This window comes from Centroberyx gerrardi, chromosome 4, assembly GCF_048128805.1.
Source record: "Centroberyx gerrardi isolate f3 chromosome 4, fCenGer3.hap1.cur.20231027, whole genome shotgun sequence".
Taxonomy (NCBI): Eukaryota; Metazoa; Chordata; class Actinopteri; order Beryciformes; family Berycidae; genus Centroberyx; species Centroberyx gerrardi.
In genome coordinates, this window is record NC_136000.1 from 35,856,707 (window position 1) to 35,871,897 (window position 15,191).

Here is a 15,191-nt window from a genome sequence, read left to right on the forward strand (position 1 = left end):
TGGCTACAGGCCTTTTGAAAACAGCTGAATGTAACCATAATTCATCAGTGTGCTGCTAGCCACCAGAAGGGTTAAAATCAACAATGTTGGACTCTATGAAAAGGTCTGAATCTGAGCTTTAAATTGAGGTGTCACTCCAGTAAATCAGATCATGCTAGCCTGAAAGACCAGGCTAAATATACAGAACAGATTTGACCTCTGACCCAGCTCTGAAAGCTGTGTGGTATTGACCACACTAAATGTCTGATTTTAAGCAGCCAGGTTGTGATAGGATGGAAAGCCAACAATTGTTGGAAAGAAGAGAACCTAAGCTTTAATTTGATGTGCAACATGTTTGATTTGAAGCAGGTTTACCAGAAATACAGGAGGATACTTTAGAATATAAAACCAGTTGGCTGCAGGCCTTTTAAAAACAGCTGAATATAACCATAATTCATCAGTGTGCTGCTAGCCACCAGAAGGTTTAAAATGAACAATGATGGAGTCTATGAAAAGGTCTGAATCTGAGCTTTAAATTGAGGTGTCACTCCAGTAAATCAGATCATGCTAGCCTGAAAGACCAGGCTAAATATACAGAACAGATTTGACCTCTGACCCAGCTCTGAAAGCTGTGTGGTATTGACCACACTAAATGTCTGATTTTAAGCAGCCAGGTTGTGCTGTGATGGAAAGCCAACAATTGATGGAAAGAAGAGAACCTAAGCTTTAATTTGATGTGCAACATGTTTGATTTGAAGCAGGTTTACCAGAAATACAGGAGGATAAGTTAGAATATAAAACCTGTTGGCTACAGGCCTTTTGAAAACAGCTGAATGTAACCATAATTCATCAGTGTGCTGCTAGCCACCAGAAGGGGTAAAATCAACAATGTTGGACTCTATGAAAAGGTCTGAATCTGAGCTTTAAATTGAGGTGTCACTCCAGTAAATCAGATCATGCTAGCCTGAAAGACCAGGCTAAATATACAGAACAGATTTGACCTCTGACCCAGCTCTGAAAGCTGTGTGGTATTGACCACACTAAATGTCTGATTTTAAGCAGCCAGCTTGTGGTATGATGGAAAGCCAACAATTGATGGAAAGAAGAGAACCTAAGCTTTAATTTGATGTGCAACATGTTTGATTTGAAGCAGGTTTACCAGAAATACAGGAGGATAAGTTAGAATATAAAACCTGTTGGCTACAGGCCTTTTGAAAACAGCTGAATGTAACCATAATTCATCAGTGTGCTGCTAGCCACCAGAAGGGTTAAAATCAACAATGTTGGACTCTATGAAAAGGTCTGAATCTGAGCTTTAAATTGAGGTGTCACTCCAGTAAATCAGATCATGCTAGCCTGAAAGACCAGGCTAAATATACAGAACAGATTTGACCTCTGACCCAGCTCTGAAAGCTGTGTGGTATTGACCACACTAAATGTCTGATTTTAAGCAGCCAGGTTGTGATAGGATGGAAAGCCAACAATTGTTGGAAAGAAGAGAACCTAAGCTTTAATTTGATGTGCAACATGTTTGATTTGAAGCAGGTTTACCAGAAATACAGGAGGATACTTTAGAATATAAAACCAGTTGGCTGCAGGCCTTTTAAAAACAGCTGAATATAACCATAATTCATCAGTGTGCTGCTAGCCACCAGAAGGTTTAAAATGAACAATGATGGAGTCTATGAAAAGGTCTGAATCTGAGCTTTAAATTGAGGTGTCACTCCAGTAAATCAGATCATGCTAGCCTGAAAGACCAGGCTAAATATACAGAACAGATTTGACCTCTGACCCAGCTCTGAAAGCTGTGTGGTATTGACCACACAAAATGTCTGATTTTAAGCAGCCAGCTTGTGCTATGATGGAAAGCCAACAATTGATGGAAAGAAGAGAACCTAAGATTTAATTTGATGTGCAACATGTTTGATTTGAAGCAGGTTTACCAGAAATACAGGAGGATAAGTTAGAATATAAAACCTGTTGGCTACAGGCCTTTTGAAAACAGCTGAATGTAACCATAATTCATCAGTGTGCTGCTAGCCACCAGAAGGGGTAAAATCAACAATGTTGGACTCTATGAAAAGGTCTGAATCTGAGCTTTAAATTGAGGTGTCACTCCAGTAAATCAGATCATGCTAGCCTGAAAGACCAGGCTAAATATACAGAACAGATTTGACCTCTGACCCAGCTCTGAAAGCTGTGTGGTATTGACCACACTAAATGTCTGATTTTAAGCAGCCAGGTTGTGCTATGATGGAAAGCCAACAATTGATGGAAAGAAGAGAACCTAAGCTTTAATTTGATGTGCAACATGTTTGATTTGAACAGGTTTACCAGAAATACAGGAGGATAAGTTAGAATATAAAACCTGTTGGCTACAGGCCTTTTGAAAACAGCTGAATGTAACCATAATTCATCAGTGTGCTGCTAGCCACCAGAAGGGTTAAAATCAACAATGTTGGACTCTATGAAAAGCTCTGAATCTGAGCTTTAAATTGAGGTGTCACTCCAGTAAATCAGATCATGCTAGCCTGAAAGACCAGGCTAAATATACAGAACAGATTTGACCTCTGACCCAGCTCTGAAAGCTGTGTGGTATTGACCACACTAAATGTCTGATTTTAAGCAGCCAGGTTGTGATAGGATGGAAAGCCAACAATTGTTGGAAAGAAGAGAACCTAAGCTTTAATTTGATGTGCAACATGTTTGATTTGAAGCAGGTTTACCAGAAATACAGGAGGATACTTTAGAATATAAAACCAGTTGGCTGCAGTCCTTTTAAAAACAGCTGAATATAACCATAATTCATCAGTGTGCTGCTAGCCACCAGAAGGTTTAAAATGAACAATGATGGAGTCTATGAAAAGGTCTGAATCTGAGCTTTAAATTGAGGTGTCACTCCAGTAAATCAGATCATGCTAGCCTGAAAGACCAGGCTAAATATACAGAACAGATTTGACCTCTGACCCAGCTCTGAAAGCTGTGTGGTATTGACCACACTAAATGTCTGATTTTAAGCAGCCAGCTTGTGCTATGATGGAAAGCCAACAATTGATGGAAAGAAGAGAACCTAAGCTTTAATTTGATGTGCAACATGTTTGATTTGAAGCAGGTTTACCAGAAATACAGGAGGATAAGTTAGAATATAAAACCTGTTGGCTACAGGCCTTTTGAAAACAGCTGAATGTAACCATAATTCATCAGTGTGCTGCTAGCCACCAGAAGGGGTAAAATCAACAATGTTGGACTCTATGAAAAGGTCTGAATCTGAGCTTTAAATTGAGGTGTCACTCCAGTAAATCAGATCATGCTAGCCTGAAAGACCAGGCTAAATATACAGAACAGATTTGACCTCTGACCCAGCTCTGAAAGCTGTGTGGTATTGACCACACTAAATGTCTGATTTTAAGCAGCCAGGTTGTGCTATGATGGAAAGCCAACAATTGATGGAAAGAAGAGAACCTAAGCTTTAATTTGATGTGCAACATGTTTGATTTGAAGCAGGTTTACCAGAAATACAGGAGGATAAGTTAGAATATAAAACCTGTTGGCTACAGGCCTTTTGAAAACAGCTGAATGTAACCATAATTCATCAGTGTGCTGCTAGCCACCAGAAGGGTTAAAATCAACAATATTGGACTCTATGAAAAGGTCTGAATCTGAGCTTTAAATTGAGGTGTCACTCCAGTAAATCAGATCATGCTAGCCTGAAAGACCAGGCTAAATATACAGAACAGATTTGACCTCTGACCCAGCTCTGAAAGCTGTGTGGTATTGACCACACTAAATGTCTGATTTTAAGCAGCCAGGTTGTGATAGGATGGAAAGCCAACAATTGTTGGAAAGAAGAGAACCTAAGCTTTAATTTGATGTGCAACATGTTTGATTTGAAGCAGGTTTACCAGAAATACAGGAGGATACTTTAGAATATAAAACCAGTTGGCTGCAGGCCTTTTAAAAACAGCTGAATATAACCATAATTCATCAGTGTGCTGCTAGCCACCAGAAGGGGTAAAATCAACAATGTTGGACTCTATGAAAAGGTCTGAATCTGAGCTTTAAATTGAGGTGTCACTCCAGTAAATCAGATCATGCTAGCCTGAAAGACCAGGCTAAATATACAGAACAGATTTGACCTCTGACCCAGCTCTGAAAGCTGTGTGGTATTGACCACACAAAATGTCTGATTTTAAGCAGCCAGCTTGTGCTATGATGGAAAGCCAACAATTGATGGAAAGAAGAGAACCTAAGCTTTAATTTGATGTGCAACATGTTTGATTTGAAGCAGGTTTACCAGAAATACAGGAGGATAAGTTAGAATATAAAACCTGTTGGCTACAGGCCTTTTGAAAACAGCTGAATGTAACCATAATTCATCAGTGTGCTGTTAGCCACCAGAAGGGGTAAAATCAACAATGTTGGACTCTATGAAAAGGTCTGAATCTGAGTTTTAAATTGAGGTGTCACTCCAGTAAATCAGATCATGCTAGCCTGAAAGACCAGGCTAAATATACAGAACAGATTTGACCTCTGACCCAGCTCTGAAAGCTGTGTGGTATTGACCACACTAAATGTCTGATTTTAAGCAGCCAGGTTGTGCTATGATGGAAAGCCAACAATTGATGGAAAGAAGAGAACCTAAGCTTTAATTTGATGTGCAACATGTTTGATTTGAAGCAGGTTTACCAGAAATACAGGAGGATAAGTTAGAATATAAAACCTGTTGGCTACAGGCCTTTTGAAAACAGCTGAATGTAACCATAATTCATCAGTGTGCTGCTAGCCACCAGAAGGGGTAAAATCAACAATGTTGGACTCTATGAAAAGGTCTGAATCTGAGCTTTAAATTGAGGTGTCACTCCAGTAAATCAGATCATGCTAGCCTGAAAGACCAGGCTAAATATACAGAACAGATTTGACCTCTGACCCAGCTCTGAAAGCTGTGTGGTATTGACCACACTAAATGTCTGATTTTAAGCAGCCAGGTTGTGCTATGATGGAAAGCCAACAATTGATGGAAAGAAGAGAACCTAAGCTTTAATTTGATGTGCAACATGTTTGATTTGAAGCAGGTTTACCAGAAATACAGGAGGATAAGTTAGAATATAAAACCTGTTGGCTACAGGCCTTTTGAAAACAGCTGAATGTAACCATAATTCATCAGTGTGCTGCTAGCCACCAGAAGGGGTAAAATCAACAATGTTGGACTCTATGAAAAGGTCTGAATCTGAGCTTTAAATTGAGGTGTCACTCCAGTAAATCAGATCATGCTAGCCTGAAAGACCAGGCTAAATATACAGAACAGATTTGACCTCTGACCCAGCTCTGAAAGCTGTGTGGTATTGACCACACTAAATGTCTGATTTTAAGCAGCCAGGTTGTGCTATGATGGAAAGCCAACAATTGATGGAAAGAAGAGAACCTAAGCTTTAATTTGATGTGCAACATGTTTGATTTGAAGCAGGTTTACCAGAAATACAGGAGGATAAGTTAGAATATAAAACCTGTTGGCTACAGGCCTTTTGAAAACAGCTGAATGTAACCATAATTCATCAGTGTGCTGCTAGCCACCAGAAGGGTTAAAATCAACAATGTTGGACTCTATGAAAAGGTCTGAATCTGAGCTTTAAATTGAGGTGTCACTCCAGTAAATCAGATCATGCTAGCCTGAAAGACCAGGCTAAATATACAGAACAGATTTGACCTCTGACCCAGCTCTGAAAGCTGTGTGGTATTGACCACACTAAATGTCTGATTTTAAGCAGCCAGGTTGTGATAGGATGGAAAGCCAACAATTGTTGGAAAGAAGAGAACCTAAGCTTTAATTTGATGTGCAACATGTTTGATTTGAAGCAGGTTTACCAGAAATACAGGAGGATACTTTAGAATATAAAACCAGTTGGCTGCAGGCCTTTTAAAAACAGCTGAATATAACCATAATTCATCAGTGTGCTGCTAGCCACCAGAAGGGGTAAAATCAACAATGATGGAGTCTATGAAAAGGTCTGAATCTGAGCTTTAAATTGAGGTGTCACTCCAGTAAATCAGATCATGCTAGCCTGAAAGACCAGGCTAAATATACAGAACAGATTTGACCTCTGACCCAGCTCTGAAAGCTGTGTGGTATTGACCACACAAAATGTCTGATTTTAAGCAGCCAGCTTGTGCTATGATGGAAAGCCAACAATTGATGGAAAGAAGAGAACCTAAGCTTTAATTTGATGTGCAACATGTTTGATTTGAAGCAGGTTTACCAGAAATACAGGAGGATAAGTTAGAATATAAAACCTGTTGGCTACAGGCCTTTTGAAAACAGCTGAATGTAACCATAATTCATCAGTGTGCTGCTAGCCACCAGAAGGGGTAAAATCAACAATGTTGGACTCTATGAAAAGGTCTGAATCTGAGTTTTAAATTGAGGTGTCACTCCAGTAAATCAGATCATGCTAGCCTGAAAGACCAGGCTAAATATACAGAACAGATTTGACCTCTGACCCAGCTCTGAAAGCTGTGTGGTATTGACCACACTAAATGTCTGATTTTAAGCAGCCAGGTTGTGCTATGATGGAAAGCCAACAATTGATGGAAAGAAGAGAACCTAAGCTTTAATTTGATGTGCAACATGTTTGATTTGAAGCAGGTTTACCAGAAATACAGGAGGATAAGTTAGAATATAAAACCTGTTGGCTACAGGCCTTTTGAAAACAGCTGAATGTAACCATAATTCATCAGTGTGCTGCTAGCCACCAGAAGGGGTAAAATCAACAATGTTGGACTCTATGAAAAGGTCTGAATCTGAGCTTTAAATTGAGGTGTCACTCCAGTAAATCAGATCATGCTAGCCTGAAAGACCAGGCTAAATATACAGAACAGATTTGACCTCTGACCCAGCTCTGAAAGCTGTGTGGTATTGACCACACTAAATGTCTGATTTTAAGCAGCCAGGTTGTGCTATGATGGAAAGCCAACAATTGATGGAAAGAAGAGAACCTAAGCTTTAATTTGATGTGCAACATGTTTGATTTGAAGCAGGTTTACCAGAAATACAGGAGGATAAGTTAGAATATAAAACCTGTTGGCTACAGGCCTTTTGAAAACAGCTGAATGTAACCATAATTCATCAGTGTGCTGCTAGCCACCAGAAGGGTTAAAATCAACAATGTTGGACTCTATGAAAAGGTCTGAATCTGAGCTTTAAATTGAGGTGTCACTCCAGTAAATCAGATCATGCTAGCCTGAAAGACCAGGCTAAATATACAGAACAGATTTGACCTCTGACCCAGCTCTGAAAGCTGTGTGGTATTGACCACACTAAATGTCTGATTTTAAGCAGCCAGGTTGTGATAGGATGGAAAGCCAACAATTGTTGGAAAGAAGAGAACCTAAGCTTTAATTTGATGTGCAACATGTTTGATTTGAAGCAGGTTTACCAGAAATACAGGAGGATACTTTAGAATATAAAACCAGTTGGCTGCAGGCCTTTTAAAAACAGCTGAATATAACCATAATTCATCAGTGTGCTGCTAGCCACCAGAAGGTTTAAAATGAACAATGATGGAGTCTATGAAAAGGTCTGAATCTGAGCTTTAAATTGAGGTGTCACTCCAGTAAATCAGATCATGCTAGCCTGAAAGACCAGGCTAAATATACAGAACAGATTTGACCTCTGACCCAGCTCTGAAAGCTGTGTGGTATTGACCACACTAAATGTCTGATTTTAAGCAGCCAGGTTGTGCTATGATGGAAAGCCAACAATTGATGGAAAGAAGAGAACCTAAGCTTTAATTTGATGTGCAACATGTTTGATTTGAAGCAGGTTTACCAGAAATACAGGAGGATAAGTTAGAATATAAAACCTGTTGGCTACAGGCCTTTTGAAAACAGCTGAATGTAACCATAATTCATCAGTGTGCTGCTAGCCACCAGAAGGGTTAAAATCAACAATGTTGGACTCTATGAAAAGGTCTGAATCTGAGCTTTAAATTGAGGTGTCACTCCAGTAAATCAGATCATGCTAGCCTGAAAGACCAGGCTAAATATACAGAACAGATTTGACCTCTGACCCAGCTCTGAAAGCTGTGTGGTATTGACCACACTAAATGTCTGATTTTAAGCAGCCAGGTTGTGATAGGATGGAAAGCCAACAATTGTTGGAAAGAAGAGAACCTAAGCTTTAATTTGATGTGCAACATGTTTGATTTGAAGCAGGTTTACCAGAAATACAGGAGGATACTTTAGAATATAAAACCAGTTGGCTGCAGGCCTTTTAAAAACAGCTGAATATAACCATAATTCATTAGTGTGCTGCTAGCCACCAGAAGGGTTAAAATCAACAATGTTGGACTCTATGAAAAGGTCTGAATCTGAGCTTTAAATTGAGGTGTCACTCCAGTAAATCAGATCATGCTAGCCTGAAGGACCAGGCTAAATATACAGAACAGATTTGACCTCTGACCCAGCTCTGAAAGCTGTGTGGTATTGACCACACTAAATGTCTGATTTTAAGCAGCCAGGTTGTGCTATGATGGAAAGCCAACAATTGATGGAAAGAAGAGAACCTAAGCTTTAATTTGATGTGCAACATGTTTGATTTGAAGCAGGTTTACCAGAAATACAGGAGGATAAGTTAGAATATAAAACATGTTGGCTACAGGCCTTTTGAAAACAGCTGAATGTAACCATAATTCATCAGTGTGCTGCTAGCCACCAGAAGGGTTAAAATCAACAATGTTGGACTCTATGAAAAGGTTTGAATCTGAGCTTTAAATTGAGGTGTCACTCCAGTAAATCAGATCATGCTAGCCTGAAAGACCAGGCTAAATATACAGAACAGATTTGACCTCTGACCCAGCTCTGAAAGCTGTGTGGTATTGACCACACTAAATGTCTGATTTTAAGCAGCCAGGTTGTGATAGGATGGAAAGCCAACAATTGTTGGAAAGAAGAGAACCTAAGCTTTAATTTGATGTGCAACATGTTTGATTTGAAGCAGGTTTACCAGAAATACAGGAGGATACTTTAGAATATAAAACCAGTTGGCTGCAGGCCTTTTAAAAACAGCTGAATATAACCATAATTCATCAGTGTGCTGCTAGCCACCAGAAGGTTTAAAATGAACAATGATGGACTCTATGAAAAGGTTTGAATCTGAGCTTTAAATTGAGGTGTCACTCCAGTAAATCAGATCATGCTAGCCTGAAAGACCAGGCTAAATATACAGAACAGATTTGACCTCTGACCCAGCTCTGAAAGCTGTGTGGTATTGACCACACTAAATGTCTGATTTTAAGCAGCCAGGTTGTGCTATGATGGAAAGCCAACAATTGATGGAAAGAAGAGAACCTAAGCTTTAATTTGATGTGCAACATGTTTGATTTGAAGCAGGTTTACCAGAAATACAGGAGGATAAGTTAGAATATAAAACCTGTTGGCTACAGGCCTTTTGAAAACAGCTGAATGTAACCATAATTCATCAGTGTGCTGCTAGCCACCAGAAGGGTAAAAATCAACAATGTTGGACTCTATGAAAAGGTCTGAATCTGAGCTTTAAATTGAGGTGTCACTCCAGTAAATCAGATCATGCTAGCCTGAAAGACCAGGCTAAATATACAGAACAGATTTGACCTCTGACCCAGCTCTGAAAGCTGTGTGGTATTGACCACACTAAATGTCTGATTTTAAGCAGCCAGGTTGTGATAGGATGGAAAGCCAACAATTGTTGGAAAGAAGAGAACCTAAGCTTTAATTTGATGTGCAACATGTTTGATTTGAAGCAGGTTTACCAGAAATACAGGAGGATACTTTAGAATATAAAACCAGTTGGCTGCAGGCCTTTTAAAAACAGCTGAATATAACCATAATTCATCAGTGTGCTGCTAGCCACCAGAAGGTTTAAAATCAACAATGTTGGACTCTATGAAAAGGTCTGAATCTGAGGTTTACATGGAGGTATCATTCCAGTAAATCAGATCATGCTAGCCTGAAAGACCAGGCTAAATATACAGAACAGATTTGACCTCTGACCCAGCTCTGAAAGCTGTGTGGTATTGACCACACTAAATGTCTGATTTTAAGCAGCCAGGTTATGCTATGATCGAAAGCCAACAATTGATGGAAAGAAGAGAACCTAAGCTTTAATTTGGTGTGCAACATGTTTGATTTGAAGCAGGTTTACCAGAAATACAGGAGGATAAGTTAGAATATAAAACCTGTTGGCTACAGGCCTTTTGAAAACAGCTGAATGTAACCATAATTCATCAGTGTGCTGCTAGCCACCAGAAGGGGTAAAATCAACAATGTTGGACTCTATGAAAAGGTCTGAATCTGAGCTTTAAATTGAGGTGTCATTCCAGTAAATCAGATCATGCTAGCCTGAAAGACCAGGCTAAATATACAGAACAGATTTGACCTCTGACCCAGCTCTGAAAGCTGTGTGGTATTGACCACACTAAATGTCTGATTTTAAGCAGCCAGGTTGTGATAGGATGGAAAGCCAACAATTGTTGGAAAGAAGAGAACCTAAGCTTTAATTTGATGTGCAACATGTTTGATTTGAAGCAGGTTTACCAGAAATACAGGAGGATAAGTTAGAATATAAAACCAGTTGGCTGCAGGCCTTTTGAAAACAGCTGAATGTAACCATAATTCATCAGTGTGCTGCTAGCCACCAGAAGGGTTAAAATCAACAATGTTGGACTCTATGAAAAGGTCTGAATCTGAGCTTTAAATTGAGGTGTCACTCCAGTAAATCAGATCATGCTAGCCTGAAAGACCAGGCTAAATATACAGAACAGATTTGACCTCTGACCCAGCTCTGAAAGCTGTGTGGTATTGACCACACAAAATGTCTGATTTTAAGCAGCCAGGTTGTGCTAGGATGGAAAGCCAACAATTGTTGGAAAGAAGAGAACCTACGCTTTAATTGGATGTGCAACATGTTTGATTTGAAGCAGGTTTACCAGAAATACAGGAGGATAAGTTAGAATATAAAACCTGTTGGCTACAGGCCTTTTGAAAACAGCTGAATGTAACCATAATTCATCAGTGTGCTGCTAGCCACCAGAAGGGGTAAACTCAACAATGTTGGACTCTATGAAAAGGTCTGAATCTGAGCTTTAAATTGAGGTGTCACTCCAGTAAATCAGATCATGCTAGCCTGAAAGACCAGGCTAAATATACAGAACAGATTTGACCTCTGACCCAGCTCTGAAAGCTGTGTGGTATTGACCACACTAAATGTCTGATTTTAAGCAGCCAGGTTGTGCTATGATGGAAAGCCAACAATTGTTGGAAAGAAGAGAACCTAAGCTTTAATTTGATGTGCAACATGTTTGATTTGAAGCAGGTTTACCAGAAATACAGGAGGATAAGTTAGAATATAAAACCAGTTGGCTGCAGGCCTTTTGAAAACAGCTGAATGTAACCATAATTCATCAGTGTGCTGCTAGCCACCAGAAGGGGTAAAATCAACAATGTTGGACTCTATGAAAAGGTCTGAATCTGAGGTTTACATGGAGGTATCATTCCAGTAAATCAGATCATGCTAGCCTGAAAGACCAGGCTAAATATACAGAACAGATTTGACCTCTGACCCAGCTCTGAAAGCTGTGTGGTATTGACCACACTAAATGTCTGATTTTAAGCAGCCAGGTTGTGCTATGATGGAAAGCCAACAATTGATGGAAAGAAGAGAACCTAAGCTTTAATTTGATGTGCAACATGTTTGATTTGAAGCAGGTTTACCAGAAATACAGGAGGATTAGGTAGAATATAAAACCAGTTGGCTGCAGGCCTTTTGAAAACAGCTGAATGTAACCATAATTCATCAGTGTGCTGCTAGCCACCAGAAGGGTTAAAATCAACAATGTTGGACTCTATGAAAAGGTCTGAATCTGAGGTTTACATGGAGGTATGATTCCAGTAAATCAGATCATGCTAGCCTGAAAGACCAGGCTAAATATACAGAACAGATTTGACCTCTGACCCAGCTCTGAAAGCTGTGTGGTATTGACCACACTAAATGTCTGATTTTAAGCAGACAGGTTGTGATAGGATGGAAAGCCAACAATTGTTGGAAAGAAGAGAACCTAAGCTTTAATTTGATGTGCAACATGTTTGATTTGAAGCAGGTTTACCAGAAATACAGGAGGATAAGTTAGAATATAAAACCTGTTGGCTGCAGGCCTTTTGAAAACAGCTGAATGTAATCATAATTCATCAGTGTGCTGCTAGCCACCAGAAGGGTTAAAATCAACAATGTTGGACTCTATGAAAAGGTCTGAATCTGAGGTTTACATGGAGGTATCACTCCAGTAAATCAGATCATGCTAGCCTGAAAGACCAGGCTAAATATACAGAACAGATTTGACCTCTGACCCAGCTCTGAAAGCTGTGTGGTATTGACCACACTAAATGTCTGATTTTAAGCAGCCAGGTTGTGCTATGATGGAAAGCCAACAATTGATGGAAAGAAGAGAACCTAAGCTTTAATTTGATGTGCAACATGTTTGATTTGAAGCAGGTTTACCAGAAATACAGGAGGATAAGGTAGAATATAAAACCAGTTGGCTGCAGGCCTTTTAAAAACAGCTGAATATAACCATAATTCATCAGTGTGCTGCTAGCCACCAGAAGGGGTAAAATCAACAATGTTGGACTCTATGAAAAGGTCTGAATCTGAGCTTTAAATTGGGGTGTCACTCCAATAAATCAGATCATGCTAGCCTGAAAGACCAGGCTAAATATACAGAACAGATTTGACCTCTGACCCAGCTCTGAAAGCTGTGTGGTATTGACCACACTAGATGTCTGATTTTAAGCAGCCAGGTTGTGCTATGATGGAAAGCCAACAATTGATGGAAAGAAGAGAACCTAAGCTTTAATTTGATGTGCAACATGTTTGATTTGAAGCAGGTTTACCAGAAATACAGGAGGATAAGTTAGAATAGAAAACCTGTCGGCTACAGGCCTTTTGAAAACAGCTGAATGTAACCATAATTCATCAGTGTGCTGCTAGCCACCAGAAGGGGTAAAATCAACAATGTTGGACTCTATGAAAAGGTCTGAATCTGAGCTTTAAATTGAGATGTCACTCCAGTAAATCAGATCATGCTAGCCTGAAAGACCAGGCTAAATATACAGAAGAGATTTGACCTCTGACCCAGCTCTGAAAGCTGTGTGGTATTGACCACACTAAATGTTTGATTTTAAGCAGCCAGGTTGTGCTATGATGGAAAGCCAACAATTGATGGAAAGAAGAGAACCTAAGCTTTAATTTGATGTGCAACATGTTTGATTTGAAGCAGGTTTACCAGAAATACAGGAGGATAAGGTAGAATATAAAACCTGTTGGCTGCAGGCCTTTTGAAAACAGCTGAATGTAACCATAATTCATCAGTGTGCTGCTAGCCACCAGAAGGGTTAAAATCAACAATGTTGGACTCTATGAAAAGGTCTGAATCTGAGGTTTACATGGAGGTATCACTCCAGTAAATCAGATCATGCTAGCCTGAAAGACCAGGCTAAATATACAGAACAGATTTGACCTCTGACCCAGCTCTGAAAGCTGTGTGGTATTGACCACACTAGATGTCTGATTTTAAGCAGCCAGGTTGTGCTATGATGGAAAGCCAACAATTGTTGGAAAGAAGAGAACCTAAGCTTTAATTTGATGTGCAACATGTTTGATTTGAAGCAGGTTTACCAGAAATACAGGAGGATAAGTTAGAATAGAAAACCTGTCGGCTACAGGCCTTTTGAAAACAGCTGAATGTAACCAGAATTCATCAGTGTGCTGCTAGCCACCAGAAGGGGTAAAATCAACAATGTTGGACTCTATGAAAAGGTCTGAATCTGAGCTTTAAATTGAGGTGTCACTCCAGTAAATCAGATCATGCTAGCCTGAAGGACCAGGCTAAATATACAGAACAGATTTGACCTCTGACCCAGCTCTGAAAGCTGTGTGGTATTGACCACACTAAATGTCTGATTTTAAGCAGCCAGGTTGTGCTATGATGGAAAGCCAACAATTGATGGAAAGAAGAGAACCTAAGCTTTAATTTGATGTGCAACATGTTTGATTTGAAGCAGGTTTACCAGAAATACAGGAGGATAAGTTAGAATATAAAACCAGTTGGCTGCAGGCCTTTTGAAAACAGCTGAATGTAACCATAATTCATCAGTGTGCTGCTAGCCACCAGAAGGGTTAAAATCAACAATGTTGGACTCTATGAAAAGGTCTGAATCTGAGGTTTACATGGAGGTATCATTCCAGTAAATCAGATCATGCTAGCCTGAAAGACCAGGCTAAATATACAGAACAGATTTGACCTCTGACCCAGCTCTGAAAGCTGTGTGGTATTGACCACACTAAATGTCTGATTTTAAGCAGCCAGGTTGTGCTATGATGGAAAGCCAACAATTGATGGAAAGAAGAGAACCTAAGCTTTAATTTGATGTGCAACATGTTTGATTTGAAGCAGGTTTACCAGAAATACAGGAGGATAAGGTAGAATATAAAACCTGTTGGCTGCAGGCCTTTTGAAAACAGCTGAATGTAACCATAATTCATCAGTGTGCTGCTAGCCACCAGAAGGGGTAAACTCAACAATGTTGGACTCTATGCAAAGGTCTGAATCTGAGCTTTAAATTGAGGTGTCACTCCAGTAAATCAGATCATGCTAGCCTGAAAGACCAGGCTAAATATACAGAACAGATTTGACCTCTGACCCAGCTCTGAAAGCTGTGTGGTATTGACCACACTAAATGTCTGATTTTAAGCAGCCAGGTTGTGATAGGATGGAAAGCCAACAATTGTTGGAAAGAAGAGAACCTAAGCTTTAATTTGATGTGCAACATGTTTGATTTGAAGCAGGTTTACCAGAAAAACAGGAGGATAAGTTAGAATATAAAACCTGTTGGCTACAGGCCTTTTGAAAACAGCTGAATGTAACCATAATTCATCAGTGTGCTGCTAGCCACCAGAAGGGGTAAAATCAACAATGTTGGACTCTATGAAAAGGTCTGAATCTGAGCTTTAAATTGAGGTGTCACTCCAGTAAATCAGATCATGCTAGCCTGAAAGACCAGGCTAAATATACAGAACAGATTTGACCTCTGACCCAGCTCTGAAAGCTGTGTGGTATTGACCACACTAAATGTCTGATTTTAAGCAGCCAGGTTGTGATAGGATGGAAAGCCAACAATTGTTGGAA